This window comes from Xyrauchen texanus, chromosome 38, assembly GCF_025860055.1.
Source record: "Xyrauchen texanus isolate HMW12.3.18 chromosome 38, RBS_HiC_50CHRs, whole genome shotgun sequence".
In the NCBI taxonomy this organism is placed as follows: domain Eukaryota; kingdom Metazoa; phylum Chordata; class Actinopteri; order Cypriniformes; family Catostomidae; genus Xyrauchen; species Xyrauchen texanus.
Window position 1 is genome coordinate 30825518 of NC_068313.1, and position 21605 is coordinate 30847122.

The 21605-nt window shown below is 37.8% G+C and overlaps 1 protein-coding gene across 1 annotated transcript in view; it reads right to left on the reverse strand.

The window, feature by feature from the left end:
* nphs1 (NPHS1 adhesion molecule, nephrin) overlaps positions 1-21605 on the reverse strand; it is a 132291-nt gene that overhangs the window by 85922 nt on the left and 24764 nt on the right. The gene's annotated exons all lie outside the window — the stretch shown is intronic.

A 21605-nucleotide genomic window follows, 5' to 3' on the forward strand; every position in this document is an offset into this window, starting at 1 on the left:
GACAGGAGAGAGAGTAAAGGAGAAGGTGAGGAGAGATTAACCAGCAGGGGATTGTCACAATATATTATTTTATTGAAAGCTGTGAACTCATTTGGTGTCTGGTTGAAGAGATATTTCAGAGCTTTAGAGAACTTTAAAGCACACACACACACACAGACACAAGCACACACACACACACGCACACATACACACATGCATGCACGCACGCAAACGCACACACGCAAACACGCACGCACACGAGCATACGTGTATATGTGTTTCTAAGCTAGCTATTATCTGTGGAAAACATTGCTGAAATAATGTCCACAGAAGTAAGCTAAATCTTAAAAAAATGAAAGACTTTTGGCTTCAACTGAATATGTAAATGATTCATAACACATTGTCAAGATAAGAATACTGTCAACTTTTACAAATGTGTCTCAGGACACTGTTTGACGCGCTATGTCTATGTTTAACGCAAGTACGCAATCAGTCTGAATGGCCCCTCCTCTACACAAAATCAATATCTAACTGATGAGACATTTTTAAAGAAGAGGAAAACTAAAAGGTACATTCACTATTGAAATTTCCATTACTTTTAAGATTTTATCAATTTAATGACCATTTTCATGAATTTTCAGGGCCTGAAGTCTGATTTTTTTCAGGTTTTCCATGACTGTGGGAACGCTGACTGTTCAAACAACAGCTAGTCCTATCTTAAATTACACCATTGGTTGAGCTAATGTTTCTATGTCAGACTGAATGGGATGCTCAAACAAACAGAGCAATGTTTTGATCCACAGTATACTTTTGGGGGAAAATAAGCAAGCAAGTTTTGGGGTCATTCATACTGAACAAGTTTTTCCATCCATCTGTGCTGCTTTTCAAATGTTTTTCGATGTATGTGCTAAAAATACATCTTTGTCCGTCGCACCATTTCTCGCCCTTTTTTTCAGCATCATAGCTTCTTTTTAGTGCAAGCACGTGTAACGGTAGCCATGTGGTATGTGATAGTTGTGCAGTGTGTCAACCTCACTCTTCTGGCATTAAGAGAGGCAATAGCAGCCGATGCTAGAGGCCATGGCTTTATAGTCTCCTTGCTAGCGCATCCGTCTCCCATGCCAGTGATTGCCAGTTCAAAACCCGCTCTGGGCGGATCAAGTAGGGCAAGTGACGCACGCAATCAGACGTCAGTCAGAACGGCCCCTTACTCTACACAAGAGCAGTATCTAACTGATGAGACATTTTTAGAACAAAAGAAAACAAGAAAAATGGATATTCACTATGGAAATTTCGATTGTTTTTGTCAGTTTTCATGATTTTTCCAGGCCTTTTCAAATTAACCACTGGTTGAGCTAATGTTTCTATGTCAGACTGGTCAGGATGCTCAAACAAACAGAGCAATGTTTTGATAGTGCCACAGAGCCACAATAAACTTTTTGGGGGTAAATTAAGCTGTGGCATACAGCCAGTTGATTCTGCACATTAAACTGTGAGAGGACATAGCATTTCTTTTATTTATTTATTTTTACTACTTCACTTTTAAGGGTTAGGTTTGGGCTTGGCAAACACTGTGTCCTAACCAGATGAGCAACAAAACAATGTGACAAGTAATTAAAGCTCTCTCTTCATACTGACAGAACTTTGAAACAACAAAGTGGCCAGAAGTCATTTATTTTCAATGAGAGCTCACCAGCTCCATTTCCACCATTTATAGAAACATTAGTCAAAATTTGAGACAAAGATGAGTCCAAGTTCATCTATTAGCAAATCTCTTACCCAAAGTTTGAGTAAAAGTAATAGCAGGCTACCAAATTTGTATAGTTTATGAACAAAAAATTTCAATGTGGCGTTCCCATCTAGACAGTTAGGGAAGTTGATTTGGGGAAAGGTTCAACAAACTCATCCAAAATGTATAAACAAATCTGTCCCTAATTATGGGCCAGACAGTTGCATATTTGAAGGCCACCTTCAAACTCCAAATGCATGTGTAGGTACCATCGTTTAAACTCTGAAATCATTCTGACACCCAGTTATTACAGATACTTCTTAAAGGGCCTCGCCGTGTTTCTCGGTTGTTTTCCATCGGAGCGCTTTCACTGGGCTCAGCATGAAGCTGCAGTCGTGCACCATCTCATTATCAATTGAAACGGCTGTGAATCACAGACGGATGATGAAGCGCGGGCCCCGTGCTGTCGACATGCCTCTGGAAATGCACTAAATGCTAATCTAGCATAGCACTATCCTTATAGGAAAATGGAGAAAGTACAGCAACAACAGAGCTGCAAATCACAGCCGATCAAAGCTCTCGCTCTTGCCTCTCCGACATGCATCTTTTGCCTGCATCGCTTGGGGCTAGAAAGCCCTCTGCATTTTTGACGTGAGAGACCGAGTGAAAATCACTTTCAGTTTTGTGCTTTGTTCAAACGAATCAAACTTAAATGTGGCACTGTCCAAGTTTACCCAAGTGGCTCGGTTTTCCCACTGTGAGCTCGATTTTGGTTTGATATAAAATTGTGAAATAGGTTAAACAAGACATAAAAGATGCAAAAGATGCTTAAGATCTTAGGGGCTGTTCACACAGAATGCGTATTTATATTCAAAATCAGGTAGTCTGCTATGGAAAGGAACAGAATGCAGGGTTCTCAAAACGATTGAGACAGTAAAATCTAGATGGTATATTTAACATTCTGTACAGTAACAGCATACTCAGAAGGAAATAAACCACGTTTACCACAATTTAATTCTCAATTAACTATAACATTTATTATATACACTATATTGGACTGATAAATTTCCTTAATACTGTATGTCCGTATCTCTAGAAAGAAAAAAATAACAACCATGAAATAAAATACATTTAGGCTCTTTATTTAATACATTAATGTAATATAAAGCTTATTTAATACAATATATACACATACAATAATATTATAATAAATGAAATGCAATATTAACATAAATTCAAATATTAAATATACAAATAAACTATATAATATATATATATATATATATATATATATATATATATATATATATATATATATATATATATATATATATATATATATATACACATATTAGGACTGTCAATCAATTAAAATCTTTAATCAAATTAATTACATGGTGTCCCGATTAATTAATCGCAATTAATCGCATATACAATATTTGCTGAGAAAGCCCCTCATATAACAATAATTCAATATATAATGATGAAATAATTATACATAGTTATTTTTAAATATTAAATGTGTATATATATATATATATATATATATATATATATATATATATATCATTGATATCACCATTGATAAGACGATACAAAAAGCGGCTTTAAAATACAATGTTTACAGCAATCCATTTCGCAAGTGAATTTGTCAATCAGTTAGAGATTTATTATGATGTACACCAGTGTCAGATAGATGCTTGTGTAGCGTCTCGGGTGTGTTGCATCATAAACATAACATTTTAACTGTGTCAAGTTAAATTTAGTTTAATACTTAGAGCACATCTTGAGATCCCTTAGTTCGGATTTGTGCTCCATCAAGTGTATTGAACGCAAGAATGTAATGCATGTTTGTGTTGTTCTGCTTGCTGAAGTGTTGTCACTACGCGTTGCCCATACAGCTGAAGTTTCGCTTACTGCCCTCTGGAGTAAACAGGTGGTACTACAAGCTTGCATTTCTCAAGAATCTTCCTTATTAGGATCCGGGGGCATTGCGATTAATTGCGTAATTCTTGTTTTTATTGTTTTTGCATTATTTTTAATACAATTATTCGCACTGAATTAATTCCTTAAATTGACAGCCCTAATATATATCTAATCTATTTAATGTATGAATTACAAGGCTCAACACCAATGATTAATAATGATAATAATAAATAAAGGAATAAATAAAGGTAATTTTTAGCAATGTATTTTTGTATACACAGGTGCCAGGAATAACATTTGTAATATTATATTATGTATTTCAATATTTATTTTCTTTACGATAAACTAGTTTGAGAAATGATGGCATTTGATGCAAAACGTTAATTTTTAATCTTAAACTCAATTTTACTAATGTCTCCAAGACTATCTAAAATATTTTTTACAATTTATAAAAACAAAATTTCATGGGCCTATTTGTTATCCAGCTAGATAATGTTATCTTGGTTTTAAGTTTAAATAAGCAGAATTCACAACAAAATTTCAATTCATCACAAAAACTATTTTAGACTGCAGGCCATCCTTATTGGTGAGCCCTAAATAAATTAGCATATTTGTAATAAAATGCAAATTATAGTTTACAAGGAAACATCAGTCTGAAACAACCTGAACATTTAGATTGAAAAAATGTATTTGTTTAATTTAAGGAAAAAACTCAGTTCTGATGAGGAATGACGTGTGGTAACAAGTCTTCTTTTCCAGGCAGTACCATCCCTGGAGTATATAGGCACTAGGGGGCGATATTGCTGTGTGAAGTTCACCGGTGAGGAGCGAAGGGCTTCACACAGAGACAGATAGGGCAAGGCTCGGTCTTCACACTGATTTAAAGGAAGCAAGTGGAGCTGTGTGTGTGGACACTGATGGCTGAGGAAGAGCACTGCAGAGAAACCTGCTTAGATAATGAGATGCATTTGTTGTCTCTTCTCTGCGCTCCCTCTCTTTATTTTAAGTGCTCACAATTTACTCTCGCTGCCTCTCTCTCTCTCTCTCTCTCTCTTTCTTTCTTTCTCACCCTCATGCTGTCACACTCTCTCTCTCTTTCATTCTCTGCAGATAAACCCAGGCTCATCACTTGTTGTGCTAGAGAAGACATTGTTCAGCACATACTGTGCAACATCAATTCCAAAGTAGTTGGGACATTGTGAAAATGCTAATAAAACAAAAAGAAGTGATTTGTAAAAAATATCACCCTTTGCTATATTGAAATCACTGCAACTACACATTATGTGAAGTTTTAGCTTGTGAATTTCATCGTTTTTTGAAAATGTACATTAATTTCAAATCAGAAGATTGCAACATGCTCCAAAAAAGTTGAGACGGGCAATTTAAGACTAATAACAATTTGAAGAGTTGAAATAACAAGGCAATATGAAACAGGAGATGTTAAACAGGTTAGGCAATTGTGTCATAGTATATAAGCAGCCACCAAAAACAGTCCAGTCCTTCAAGAGCAACGACTTTGGCTGCAACTGAACATGTAAATTATTCTTAACATTGTGTCAAGGTAAAAAGAACATCATCTTTTACAAATGTGTCTTTTTGTTGCACTATGTGTAGCGCAAGTGCGCAATCAGTCTGAAGAAGACTTGTCACTTTGCCATAAGATGCTTGAGAAAATAATCCAGCACTTTGAGAACAATGTTCCCCAAAGACAAATTTTGGGATTTTGGGCACTTCAGTGCACAATATAGTTAAAAGGTCCATCTGATCAAATCTCAGTGTGTTAATGGCAAGACAAAAACCACTTCTGAATGCGAGTGATCTCAGACATCACTGTCTTAAAAATTTTTTTCATTAATCTGTAATGGATATCATGAACATGGGCTTGGGATAACTTTAGTAAACCTTTGTTAGTCAACACCATTCACCGTTACATCCACAGATGCAAGTTAAGACTTTACTATGCAAAGCAGAGCTCTACATCAACACTGTCCAGAAGCGCTGCTGACTTCTCTGGGCTCGGTCTCATCTTAGATGGAAGCTGGAACCGTGTTTTGGTCCAACGAGTCCATCCAAGCTGCTATTAGTGTAAGCTCCAAAAGCCAGTGTCTTTATGGGCAAGAGGTGTGTCACTGCCAATGGCATGGGTAACTCGTACATCTGTGAGGGCACCATTAATGCAGACAGATTTGTAAAGATTTTTCAACAACATATACTGCCATCCAGCACGTATTTTCCAGGGACGTCCCTGCATTTTCCAGCAGGACAACTTCAAACCACACACTGCCTGGATTACAAATGCATTGACCCTTATATATGGCCCTATTCTATGTGCTCTTTATACACTCACCTAAAGGATTATTAGGAACACCTGTTCAATTTCTCATTAATGCAATTATCTAATCAACCAATCACATGGCAGTTGCTTCAATGCATTTAGGGGTGTGGTCCTGGTCAAGACAATCTCCTGAACTCCAAACTGAATGTCAGAATGGGAAAGAAAGGTGATTTAAGCAATTTTGAGCGTGGCATGGTTGTTGGTGCCAGACGGGCTGGTCTGAGTATTTCACAATCTGCTCAGTTACTGAGATTTTCACGCACAACCATTTCTAGGGTTTACAAAGAATGGTGTGAAAAGGGAAAAACATCCAGTATGCGGCGGCAGTCCTGTGGGAGAAAATGCCTTGTTGATGCTAGAGGTCAGAGGAGAATGGGCCGACTGATTCAAGCTGATAGAAGAGCAACTTTGCCTGAAATAACCACTCGTTACAACCGAGGTATGCAGCAAAGCATTTGTGAAGCCACAACACACACAACCTTGAGGCGGATGGGCTACAACAGCAGAAGACCCCACCGGGTACCACTCATCGCCACTACAAATAGGAAAAAGAGGCTACAATTTGCAAGAGCTCACCAAAATTGGACAGTTGAAGACTGGAAAAATGTTGCCTGGTCTGATGAGTCTCGATTTCTGTTGAGACATTCAGATGGTAGAGTCAGAATTTGGTGTAAACAGAATGAGAACATGGATCCATCATGCCTTGTTACCACTGTGCAGGCTGGTGGTGGTGGTGTAATGGTGTGGGGGATGTTTTCTTGGCACACTTTAGGCCCCTTAGTGCCAATTGGGCATCGTTTAAATGCCACGGCCTACCTGAGCACTGTTCCATGTCCATCCCTTTATGGCCACCATGTACCCATCCTCTGATGGCTACTTCCAGCAGGATAATGCACCATGTCACAAAGCTCGAATCATTTCAAATTGGTATCTTGAACATGACAATGAGTTCACTGTACTAAAATGGCCCCCACAGTCACCAGATCTCAACCCAATAGAGCATCTTTGGGATGTGGTGGAACGGGAGCTTCGTGCCCTGGATGTGCATCCCACAAATCTCCATCAACTGCAAGATGCTGTCCTATCAATATGGGCCAACATTTCTAAAGAATGCTTTCAGCACCTTGTTGAATCAATGCCACATAGAATTAAGGCAGTTCTGAAGGCGAAAGGGGGTCAAACACAGTATTTGTCTGGTGTTCCTAATAATCCTTTAGGAGAGTGTATGTCATTATGTTTTTTAATTTATGGCAACAAATTTAACAAAGCTTACAAAGTGGTGATATACCATAATATTCATTTTCTGTTTCACTACACCACAACAGTCTGGTCCCGGAAGCAAAAATACCATTAATTTCCTCCGCAGATGAAATTATTTTTACCGAAAACTTCTGTGGGCTCCAAGATTGCTATTCAATGGTATATGTTTTTGTTGAAGCCATCAGTCTGCAACTCTGTATTATTTCAACTTCGTGTTTAATCACAGAATTGTGAAGAACTACACTACTCATAAATCCTGATGAGAAAGATCCCAACCGGAGAGTTGCGGCAACGAGCTCTGCAGAGACCGCCCACTGCCACGTCACACTGTGAATTACGCAATTCATTTCCTCATTAAAGTCATTAAGTACAGTATTTTACCTTTGTATATTTGACCGATTTTAAAAGCCTTTTTGCTTAAAATCAAAGTTTAATGTTGTGACCTCAGAGCTGGTTGTATTGGTTCATCTCTTAGATTGCTTTTATGAAGAATTTTATGAAATATTGGAAAAAAATTATGAACGAATACATCATTTTAAGAAAAGATTGGGAGTCATTACAGAATATTCTTGTTTTGAAGTCAAAAGAAACCTTAATATGTAATCATGTTTAAATGTAAAAAAATTTTGGCTCGAATCTCAGCCTGTTTGGCAGATATTTCGGCCTGGATAAAGAAACACCACTTGCAACTTAACCCAGCTCCTCGTATTTCCAGCCGACCCTGCTGTTGAACACAACATCACCGAGCAGCTGGGTTCAACTACAGTAACACCTTCCAAAACGGTCAGAAATCTAGGGGTAACCCTTGATCAGTCACTGGGTCTGCTCCAGTGTTCCTAAAATAATTTCTGAAGAGCTACGTTCCCACCTGAAGCCAGCGATCAGCTAATGTGCGGCACCATGTTGTACCAACAAAAAGAGGTACCAAAACACTTTCCTGGACATTTGGTTTCACTGTATCACATTGGTGGAATGACCTTCCCAACTCAATCCGCTAAGCAGACTCACTCTCTGTCTTAAGAAAAACACCTCTTTTCCATGAGCACTTATCTATTCAATCATAAATTATATATATATATATATATATATATATATATATATATATATATATATATATATATATATTCTTGTTGAACTCTAAAGCTGGTGAAACTTTGTAATGCAGCACTTTTCGCACCACTGTCTCCTTAAGATGAATCGCTTATGATGTATTATCCTCTTTTGTAAGTCGCTTTGGATAAAAGCGTCTGCCAAATGAATAAATGTAAATGTAAATGTAATAATTTATGCATTAGAGGGTCTGAAAATAGGAATAGTTTTATGTCAGTGTAATGTTGAGGGGATAGAGAAAATCATCAGCTAAGTAAAAAAATTATTATTCAAAGAAAAATCCCCACCATGATAGAAAACTGACACATGTGAGTGTGTGTTTAAGTCCATGTTAGAGGCTGCTTTAGGAGTACAAGCATGACAGCCAATTGTTAGTCAGGCAATGATGATGACCTCAGAGAAGCCCATCTGAGTCGCCCACCATACTTTCCGCAATCTTTCCTCTCCAGACTCACACATATTATACGCTTACATGCACAGAGCAAATAACATTCCAGACATGCACAAATACACATTATTCTAATACAGTATTTTTCACTGGATTACAGTACAAATGCACAGTGTGTATTTATATTCCTTCCGAATTTCCCTCCGAAACAGCAAAAACGGCACATTTATCCAAACTTTTGGCCGCCAGAGTATATATATATATATATATCAGAATCAGAGTGAGCTGTAACTCAGATAACCACTCTGTACAATTGTTGTGAGAGGAATAGCATCTCAGAATCGTTTTCTAATGATCATCCTAATCATTCTCTTTTTTTTATCTTTTCCATTTTTAATTCTAAATCAGCACACCGCCGATATATGTTCGGAAAGTCTTTGAGTTTTTTAGGAAGAGAGGGGGTTGTGTGTATTGCACTCAGAACTGATACCAGTATTTAGCAGAGACGGATCACTTCTATTAAAATGAATTGGAGAAATTGGAATGCTCAACGGTCACCAATGGTCAATGGATTTAGAAAGGAAGTCCCACCTTACAGGTAAAAGAGCACATCACATTTTAGATAAAGACATTTCCTGTCAATCAGCTCAAACACCCACATGCACATTAGCTACACAAGCCGGGAAAATATTCCAAAGATGGCTGCCAAGTGAACTGACTTGCTAAAAAGACTTTGCTGATACTCGCCACAAGCCAGCCAGGTGAAGATGGAGTGGTCTACCTCCTGCATTTAACTACTGGATCTATTGAGATAAACTCCAAAACTTCCAAAAGTGAATATCCTGATGCATTTGGAGGTGTGTGATTTTTTGTAACTTTGCATTGCAAATTTAACCAACAAATGTTTTTCAATTATTATTTGAATTATTGTGTAATATAACCATGTCGCAATATCTTTGGAAGGGTTATGTCAATCATACTGTCAAAATGCTCAAATATATGTAATTTCATATTCAATTGGATTAACGCCATCAAGTTACTTTTAGTTTCTTAAATTGTTTTAGTAGTCGGCTTCTAAACGTAACTTTTGGTGATAACTCTTGATTTTTTTGTGATGCTGGTCTGATCTCTTATTACATGTGGATGGTGTTTGTAAAATGTCGAAATTGCATGACCACATTGGTGTTAACGTGCCCCGGGAACCTGTCCATAACTCCAATAAAGACAAAAAAAACAAATCCTGCACACTACCATTGCTTGCAAAACACGATCAGGAATTTATTTGCGATGTTTCGGTCACACAACCTTCCTCAGGCATGCATATATATATATATATATATATATATATATATATATATATATATATATATATATATAAAATAAAAATTTGTAAATGTTTCAAAACTTTTGACCGGTAATGTGTGTGTATATGTGTGTGGCAAAAACAAAAAAAAACATCCAGTGAGCGACAGTTCTTTGGATGGAATCACCTTGTTGATGAGAGGTCAACAGAGAATGGCCAGACTATTTTGAGATGACAGAAAGGATACGGTAACAAAATTGTAAAGTGAGTAGAATAGCATCTCAGAATGCACAACATGTCGAACCTTGAGGCGGATTGGCTACAACAGCAGAAGGCCACGTCGGGCACTTTATTAAGACCATAGTGTTCTTAACAGAGTGCTCGGTGAGTGTACATACTGTATAAATTACAGTAATGAGAATTGGGGTTGGGTCCTTAATTGTCACAATTCTTAATTTTCTTTAGGCAAAATTTATTTGAGATGATAGGACATAATAGGAGATTATCTCTTACATGGTCTTTTCTTGTTGTCATGTGTAGGCAGATCTGCAGAATGTCTCTCACTTTAACACACATGGATACAGACATCAGGAGAGCTCTCTCACACACACACACACACACACACACACACACACACGAGCCTTGGTAGACCACATGAGCAAACACACTCTGTTAACAAGCTCTGACCAGACATGCCTCAAAAGGCTTGAATACACTCATCCACAAACATACACATGGTTACGGTGGGCTCAGGTATGAGCTCTGAATCTAAGAGCCATTGATGCAGTCCCTTTCCTCCTCTCTTCTCTCTCTCTTTCATTCCACCTCTCATTTCATCTCATATTCTCATCTTCATACCACTGATCTTTCCACCTCTTCATTCGCTCCGCACTTCTCTTCTCATCTCTTCCCATCTTGTTCTTGTCTTAAGAGTGGAGCAGGTGCATTTGAGGCTACCGAGATAACAGCAATCTTTCCCTCACTCTTCTTTCCTGCTCTCTTATATTCCTTTATTTTCAGCCCAACGAATATGACAATAAACACTTTCAACTTTCAACAGAACAAGACTTGATTTGCATAAATCGGACAGACAACTGATAAACAAATCAGTGTCTGAATCAGTTACCACTCATAACCTGGAGACACAAGTCCACTTTTCTATACAAGTCAAGAGTCCAAAAATACGTACTACCACTTTTACAAGAACTTGCAGAGATAAACAGTTGGAATCTTGAATTGTAAATTCAATCCACTGTGGCTCTGTAGCACAATCAAAATATTGCTTCGTTTATTTGATCATTCTAACAATCTAGACCGGTTTCAACATATCAAACTAATCAAATGTTCAAAGAGAAACATATTTTTATGAATGTCTTGTATGTATGTCTTTTTGGTTTAAAATTAATTCTGAGTACTTAAATGAGCTTCATAACTTTTAGGAAAAGGTCTTTTTTGCATGAAAGATTTGCATGTATGTTTAGACTGAGGCTATACAGAACCGAAAACACCCAGAGGCAGGAGTGATAGCACCTGCAGTTGACTTAATGTGGGTGACAACCATTCATATGTGGCACAAATCATGACTCAGATACTGAGCATGGATGGCAAAAAGATGCCTGAACAAAACTAAGGTCATGGCGACACAGCAGTGCACACAGACACCAGAAATTAGCTTTCAGCCAGCCGTGAGGGCATTGTGTCATGATACTGATGAAAAATATACACTTGGTACACCATAACCAAGACCGTTGTCACATATAAAGCCTGTTTACTGGAACAAGCATTTTCTCAAATATGTTACTCATATACTATTATATAGCAATACCATTCAAAAGTTATAGGGGGGGCTTAAAAATGTTTTCTTATTAGACACCAGAAAATAAAGATCTCATAATTTAAAACAAATATAAACAAGTGACTGATTTTCAAACTTTTAAAACAGGAGCTTATTAATGCATATTAGTTGACAACTTGCCCTCTGGAAAGCTCAGTTACAAAGTAATCTGACTTGAAAGTGCTTTAAAAGCATATGTGTGTGTGTGTTTGTGTTTTTAAAGCATATATATACAGTTCTGAAAATTATCAGTTTCAATGGATTAACTATTTATAGGTATGTGTTTGAGTAAAATGAAATTTTTTGTTTTATTCTATAAAGTACTGACAAAATTTCTCCCAAATTCCAAATACATTTATTGTCATTTTGAGCATTTATTTACAAAAAATGTAAACTGGTCAAAATAACAAAAAAGATACCTTTTTAGACCTCGAATAATGCAAAGAAAAAGTTCATATTAATTTTTAAACAACACAATACTCATGTTTTAACTTAGGAAGAGTTCAGGAATCAATATTTGGTGGAATAACCCTGATTTTCAATCACTGCTTTCGTGCATCTTGCATGCTCACTACCAGTTTTTCACATTGCTGTTAGGTGACTTTATGCCACTCCTGGTGTAAAATTCAATTTGAGAGCCAAATGTTCACGGCCCTTTTCTGCACATCGCCACACCGTTTTGTAGTCTGTTCTGCATAACACGGCGGCTCATTGTTGCTTATCACAGCCCATTCGGCACGTTTCGTGGCCGAACCTCCGGCACGCTCGGTTCTCCCGATGAACATTCCGCCCCTGATCGGCCAAAAAGTGCGTCGGCCCACCAGGAAAATGCCCGGTATGCCATATTACCAGTCCAGCCCTGGGGGGGGGGGGGTATATACGTATGTACATAGCTTTACAAATTATAAACTGATTTAAGGAAAATATATGTTACATATAGAACAACAGCCATTTTTTATATTTTGTTATTATGTTGTAGCATTTAAAAGCAAAATATGTGACATTTTATATTACAAATGTTTATGCAGGCCTACTTTTCATATCATATGTTGTGATAAATCAGATTTCAGATTTGTAGGGTTTAACCTGAAAGCTATTTAAATGTCATCTGGAACTTAAATCGTTATGGTTACTAACATATCCTCCGTTCCCTGATGGAGGGAACGAGACGTTGTGTCGATGTAGTGACACACTAGAGACAAGGTCCCGGCCATTGCAGCGGGTAGTTCAGTGTTGTGGCAGGAGGGACACAACGTCTCGTTCCCTCCATCAGGGAACAGAGGTTACATTAGTACCCGTGACGTTCCCCTTCTGTCACTCACTCGATGTTGTGTCGATGTAGAGACACTAGGAGTCCCTAGGGAAAACGCCATAACTACTGATCTGTGTTACGTGGACAGGCGGTGCGAGATGGGCAGAGCTCTGTGTGCCTCGTAACCAGTGCACCAGGCCGTCACATAATTATGACCAACTTACTCATAGGCGTCAAATGGTCCCCTGCACCTTGCTCAACTTCTAAAAAAAACGGACGACCCAGGCCCGGCCTCTCCTCTTTTTTCTCCCGAAATCGTTCAGCTGGAGGCCATATACGGTCCACATCAGGGGGTGTCCTTCCAAAGAGGAGGACACCATGGAGACCACACCCAGCCCGGAGGGGGCTTTAAAATGGGTATATGTCATATGGTCTTACCGGGTCCGGTCGGAAGCACGTCATGTGGAAGGGCCCTGTGGTAGATCCTACCCGAAGGGGGAGGAGTTACTTCAAACACGGTGACAAGTGACAGAGAGGCCTCTGCCCAAGGAAGACGCGGTTTACAACCGGGAAACCCTTTTGCGCAAAAATACATCACATCAACGGGATAACCAAACCACTGTGGAGCACCTACCCCAGTACAGGGCCAAATTGACACACACACCGTTTTCTCTGAAAACTCATCAGCCACAGTGCTAAGGAGTAAGGACATCCAGGGTCCACACTTTTGTGAACGTGACTGGGAGAAGGAGCACATATCTTCGCCTCAAGGGAGGGGAAAGGTACTATTCGCAAGCGGTACACCCGACCAGCTGTCTCGAGACTTACCAGTTTGAACCTTGACAACACGGGACAAAACCGGCTCAACCCGGAGGTTGTAAAATCTTGCAACGGTGTTAGGTGTTTCCCAGTCCGCTGCTCAACAAATGTCTGCTAGAGAGGCGCCTTTGGTAAGAGCCCAGGAGGCCGCAACACCCCTGTTACAATGGGCGCACAACCTGTCCTGGCCGTGATATGCCACAGTGATGGATTCAATGACCCAGTATGCGATCCTATGTTTGGAGACAGTGCTTCCTTTCCGCTGTCCACCAAAGCAGACAAAGAGCTGCTCGGAGCTTCTAAAGCTCTGCGTGCGATCCAAGTAGGTGTGCAAAGCACGCATCAGACACAGCAATGCCAAGGATGGGTCTGCCTCCTCTTGGGGCAACGCTTGCAGGTTCACCACCTGATCCCTGAATGGAGTCGTGGGAACCTTGGGCACATAGCCCGGTCAGGATCTCAGGATGACGTGAGAGTAACCCAGACCGAACTCCAGGCACAGTCCGCTGTTAGAGAACACCTGCAGTTCTTGATGGAGGTAAGAGCTGTCAGGAGGGCAGTCTTCAAGGAGAGTGCATTTAACTCACCTGACTCTAGGGGCTCAAATGGAGCTCCCCGTAGGCCCCTAAGGACCACGGAGAGGTCCCACAAGGGAACGAGGCGCAGTTTGGAGGGTTTAACTTCCTTGAGCCTCTTAGGAACCTGACGATCAAGTCGTGCTTTCCTAAATACCGTCTACTGCAGTGTGATGTGCCGATATAGGTACGATGACGTAAACCTACAGGCCCTGGACGGGAGTCTCGGACGGCTCCTCCAGTTGGTGGCGCTCTGTGGCACAGGTGTAGTGAGCAGCATATGGGGACCCGGGACCAGTCATCAAGCCACAAGGGTTCAGGGGGAGCAGAGGATTCCATTCCAGCCTGATGCTCACAGCTGCACATGGCGTCAGACGGAACCAGCCCGCTCTCCGATGTTGTAATCGAAAGCTCATCCGCTTCGCAAGCCGCGAACGAATCGCTGAGATTGCACTCTGCCTCCTCATTTCAAAAGTTTATAATGTGTATATATATATATATATATATATATATATATATATATATATATATATATATATATATATATATCACCTGCAACTAACTAGCAAGTACTGAAGCAAATCATGGTTCATGGACATGACACTTTTTTTGCCATTCGACATGTCTTGGCCCAACTTCCTTTTCATTAGGAAATGTGTGAGGTCAAAAATACTTTTGTCAACCGTTTACATGTGGTCTTAAATGAGCAAGTAGCAAGTGTCCAAGTATCACTCAAAAACATGTTTCTATGAGCTTGAAACGTTAGTAATTTTAGAAGTCTAAATAAATACCTGTACACAAATAACTAATGTGTCCCACATTTAATAATGGGTCAACTATTGGATATTGATAAAAAAAAAGAATAGTGGAGGCAACAGTGAGCATTTGAACCAGATCCAACTCTATTTGTGAAATGCTAACAAGTGTTTTGCGAGCAAGAACACATGACCGCCTGTTCGTTCAGGATTATAAGGTGCCAATTGAAGTTACAGCTGTCTATGTGCGACAAAGAAGAAAAAACCTACAAACACACACACACACAGAGAAGCCAAAATGCTTCTCGGTAGTGCCTGTAGAGATGGCTATTGATGCTGTTGCCACACTCTTGGCTTCTAGCAAGCCATGGGTGATTCATCACGAATTAGGCCATTATAAAACACATCATATGGACATAGGGAATCCAATTAAGACCCTGCCCCATCTTTTAGTCTCTCGCTCTTTTTTTTCCCCTATTCTCCTCTGCCTCACCACTCCCTTCTGTAAAGACATTATACCATTTGGATTGGATTTACTGAGGAAGATTAGAAGCAGACACAGCAAAAAATTCAGCGCCAAAAGGGTGCAACGGTGAGGTAATGGATGGGAAAATGCTGCTGCTTCAGCACTTGAATGTCTATTTCAAAACTTCATACCAAAAAACATTGGCCTTGAAAGGGATCATTTTCATAGAAAATGAATTTCTGTCTATATTTACTCATTCTAATTTTATTGCAAACCCTTTCTTTCTTCAATGGACAAAAGGGAAATTACATTTTAACTAATATTTTTTATATTTTATTATATAATATATGATTTTTTGAATTAATATTAGTTGGTGCTTTATGAACTACCAATAAACAATTGTATGTATTGTATGTAAAATGTAACATTAACCAAGATTAATAAATGCTGTAAAAAAAAAAAAAAAAACTGCATGATGCCAAATGCATTTACTTTTGTTAACAAATACAACGTTATTGTAAAGTTTTACCAGAAAAGAAGATATTTTTAATAATGTGCATGCCACTCTTTTCCATACACTGAAAGGGGCAGTCAAGATCAAAAAGGAAAAAATAAAAACAAATCATAAAAGCAGTCTATTTGACATGTGTGCTATAATTACGTCATTATTCAATGAAAATCTTGCCTGACAGCAATGGTTATGGGCTGAAATATGTGCCACCAGAAACTGAATTTGAACCATTTATATTTGAATCTGAATGGCTAAACTTGAATAATTGCATTGAAAAACTGAATTTGAATCACATCATTTGAAATTGTATTGTTTAATTAAAATTGAATTTATTCAAAAACTGAATCTGAATTGTATCATTTGAAATTGAATTTATTCGTTTGGAACTGAAGTCCAATAAAATTTGATCCTCACTGAAAATTAAACTCTCTATATATCTTCACATTCACTTCTCACAATTCAGATTCAGTTCTCAAATTCAATTTCAAGTTACTGAGACAGACATCCGGGTAGTTGGAGGATGAAGGAAGAGCAATCGGCGCAGATCGATAGATAGCGTTCATTGGCGCACAGGACTCCTCTTGGGCCAATCAGCACCAATGTTTTGGAGCACAGTACGTTACCCGCCATGAAACTATGGAATTACGATTGTGTCAATAATAATGAATGTAACTTTATAAAACTGAGCGTAACTTTTTCAGAAACTATGAAAAATATTCCATTACAAAAGAAGAAAAACACAATTAAAATGAAAAAAAAAAATGAACTCAGTCGCACGAATTTAACAGGCTCTTCAAATATGCTTCATTTTTTGTTAATGTTTTTCAAAGATTCGTTTTCGCAAATCGTGGATTCTGAATATATTGCCACAGATTTAAGCTTACAGCCGCAGTTTTTCGTTTGCTGTTTTGAGACAAACCTCTCGTGGGGGTGGGCTTAACAGTGATCTACTCTGATTGGATAGTGAGCTTTTGATGGACAGGTGCTCTCTGACCCGGATGTACAGGCGTCACTCAATGGCGCGCATATTGGAAAGCTCTGCGGTGATTTGTAGTTATGCAATACGTCGTGCTTTGTTGTATTACTTACTAACAATATGTAAATAATATTTGACCTATAGTTATATAATTTAATATTATATGAGACCTTCGATCGTCTAATAATCGTCTTCGATCAGTCTGTAAAGATGAGCTTTCAGGAGAGACACGGGCGGCATCATCTTCCTCCTCTTGTCCTTCAAGGCAGCTTGAAGTAAGTTCGTGTTACTGAAGTAACCAATAACATCGATAAAACTTTTATTCATGTAACGTTACAGTGTGCAGCAGTTCTGGCTTTATTTTGCAAATTTATTGTTGTATTGTAAATGCATGCTAAATAAAATGTTGCTGTTTTGTCATTGTCATGACTGCAAAACTGAAACCTGGCCATATCTTGGTCCACTGTTTGACTCTGCCCGACTGCTGAACGGACTGCTGCTGACCCTGCCTTGTGCTGGTATTCCCAGCGACTGGTTAAGAATTTCAAGGTTGTTATGTACAGATGCAGCATCTGCACCAAGATTTCTGCCTTGCTGTAGAATGAAGACCAGTTTGATATCTGCACTGTCTACATTGACACGTCCTTGAATATAATAACTGTGCAAAAGAGCAAACAATCAAACTACATAACATCATGACATGACATCAGTGCATTGCAAACTTGTGAATGACAATAAAATAATTATTAAAAAATATATAAAATTATGATATTTTATATGTGTTTATCAAAACATTGTGAATAAATATAATAAAATATATGCAATATTCCACCACTGTGTTGAAATTTAGAGTGTTTTCTGTAAAATTAGAAAATTGTATCGATGTTATTGGTTACTTAAGTAACACGAACTTACTTCAAGCTGCCTTGAAGGACAAGAGGAGGAGGAGTGGAGCATTTGTTTAATAAGCAAGGTCTTTTATTCAGATATTCAGAATTTCTTTCTGAATACCAAATACCAGTAACCCCAAAAGAATTTGCTACAGTAATGGGTGCTATTCCCTCTGGTTTATGTATGCTTTTTAAAAACCGTAATTACTTCACCCCAGTATCTACTGCATCCTTTCCTAAACCTTGTGATACTTCTGTTGGTCAAATCTGTTTTTCAGAGTCGAAAGCTAAAAACTATAAGATCTTTATTTCTTAAGGATTTGATTTCTGTTCCACCTGTTATTTCCTTTTGGAATAATTTGTTTGGTAACCTTAATTGGAAAAAATCTGGTCTTTACAGCAGAAATTCATTCTCACAAATAAAGTGAAAGAAATTTCCTTTAAGTTGATACACAGGTTCTATCCTGTTAAGAAATTTATACAAAGATTTAAATCTGACATTGAGCTAACATGCTCTTTTTGTGTGAATTCTGATGAAACAGTGGTTCATTTATTTTGGTTGTGTCATTACACTCAGAAGCTCTGGAATGAAATTGATGTTTTTATCAAGTGTAAGATTTTGCCAGGCTTCTCAATACATATTAGAAACATTATATTTGGGTATTTTGATTCAGACCCCACAAACGAAAATGTCTGTTTTGTTATTAATTTAATTATTTTCTTAAGCAAATTCTATATTCACAAATGCAAATTTTTAAACTGTAAACCTATCTTCTCTATCTTCTTAAAAGAAATAGAAAATTATCTAAATTTGATTTCAGTATCTACTAATAAGAAAGCCATAAGGACTGTTAGAATCTGCACTGCATTTGATCTCTTCATGTGAACATTTTTGTGTGATGTAATGCCCTACCTCTTCTTTTATTGTTATATACATTATTATTATTATCTTTTTTTTTTTAATTATTATTATTTTTTCTATTTATTTTTGTCTTCTTTATTGTTTTGGTTGATATTATGTGATGTACGTATGCTTTCTCTTTTGTATGTTCTCGTTCTTTGCATTAAAAAACACATATATATATATATATATATATATATATATATATATATATATATATATATATATATATTTTAAATAAATAAGAGGAAGATGATGCCGCTCCATGTCTCTCCTGAAAGCTCATCTTTACAGACTGATCGAAGACGATTATTAGACGATCGAAGGTCTCATATAATATTAAATTATATAATTATAGGTCAAATATTATTTACATATTGTTAGTAAGTAATACAACAAAGCACTGACGTATTGCATAACTACAAATCACCGAGAGCTTTCCAATATCGGCGCCATTGAGTGGCGTCTGTACATCCGGGTCAGAGAGCACCTGTCCATCAAAAGCTCACTATCCAATCAGAGTAGATCACTGTTAAGCCCACCCCACGAGAGGTTTGTCTCAAAACAGCAAACGAAAAACTGCGAAGCGTAAGCGTAAATCTGTGGCAATATATTCAGAATCCACGATTTGCAAAGCGAATCTTTGAAAAACATTAACAAAAAATGAAGCATATTTGAAGAGCCTGTTAAATTCGATGCGACTGAGTTCATTTTTTTTTTCATTTTAATTGTGTTTTTCTTCTTTTGTAATGGAATATTTTTCATAGTTTCTGAAAAAGTTACGTTCAGTTTTATAAAGTTACATTCATTATTATTGACACAATCGTAATTCCATAGTTTCATGGCGGGTAACGTACTGTGCTCCAAAACATTGGTGCTGATTGGCCCAAGAGGAGTCCTGTGCGCCAATGAACGCTATCTATCGATCTGCGCTCGATTGCTCTTCCTTCATCCTCCAACTACCCGGATGTCTGTCTCAGTAACTTGAAATTGAATTTGAGAACTGAATCTGAATTGTGAGAAGTGAATGTGAAGATATATAGAGAGTTTAATTTTCAGTGAGGATCAAATTTTATTGGACTTCAGTTCCAAACGAATAAATTCAATTTCAAATGATACAATTCAGATTCAGTTTTTGAATAAATTCAATTTTAATTAAACAATACAATTTCAAATGATGTGATTCAAATTCAGTTTTTCAATGCAATTATTCAAGTTTAGCCATTCAAATTTAAATATAATGGTTCAAATTCAGTTTCTGGTGGCACATATTTCAGCCCATAAATGGTCACCATTCACTTTCATTGTATGAAGAAGAACAGCTTGGACATTCTGCTATAAAAAAAAATGTGTTTGTGTTTCACAGAAGAAAGAATGTCATATGGTATTGAAAGAGTGGGTAAATGATGACAGCATTCCATTAATATCTTAATAACATATGCTAACACCCAGCAAAATAGTGCGAAATGGCATGCACTTTTTAAATAAACAAAAACACATTCAATAAAACGACATCTGTTGACAGTGATAAATGAGCCATGCTGTTGATGCAGCAGCATATGTTTGTGTATCTTTGTGAAACCGAGATTCTGTTACACCTATAGCTATCTTCACTCTCTTGTCCTTTCTATTTTTCATTGCTGTCAATAAAACCTGCTGCCTTCCCAAGCAAAAGAAAAGCAGTCGCCAGAGCAACCACCCTCTAATACACACACACACACACACACACACACACACATACAACTCTGAGACAGAAGAGGAAGTGAATGCTTGATGACTGGTGAAGAAAAGGGGCTTTCAAGACCCCCTGCCTTAGACATATGGCCGGCTCCCACCACAGGAGGCAGAATAGATGGAGGAAAAGCAAAAGACAGAGACTGAAAGAGAGATTGAGCAAGAAAGATAGATACATTTGACAGAAAGGCTGGAAAAGAGAAAGAAAGTGTGAAACAGGAAGGATTAATGAAGTATTAGAGAGCGTGACTGGGAGAGAGAGTGAAGGAATGATAGACCGTTCGGTGATGTGATGTGAGCCAGTGAATGTGCTCTATAGTTTACATCTCTTGAGAGACTGCTGCAGAAAAATCTTGAAAGGTACGTTAAACAAGCAAATAAGCAATTCATAAATAAAGGCGTTAACTTAAAAAGAGATAGATGGAATAGCAGCCATGGAAAGGAAAGGTTGCTAAAATAAGGGAGGAAGCAACTATTATAGGTTTAGAAGTGTCTAACTTTGTACCACCTACGTTTTGTAAAATAATAATTTAAATACTTGCAAGGCAGCATTTTATTGATATTTCTTAAACAGTCTGATTAGGGTTTGTTCTTATCTTCTTACTTGTAACTTATTAAGTAAGCCTGAATCTATTTGCATTCTGTTCAGACTCCATTCTGTCTTTGTTTTGTAGATAATGTCAACCTACGTAAGGTGTGAAATATATATATATATTTCACACACACACACACACACACACACACACACACACACACACACACACACACACACACACAAACCTATTTCCCTAAAAGTGTTAGTTCATGAAAAATGAACATTCTCTCATCATTTACTCGCATGCATTCCATCCCAGATGAAAGA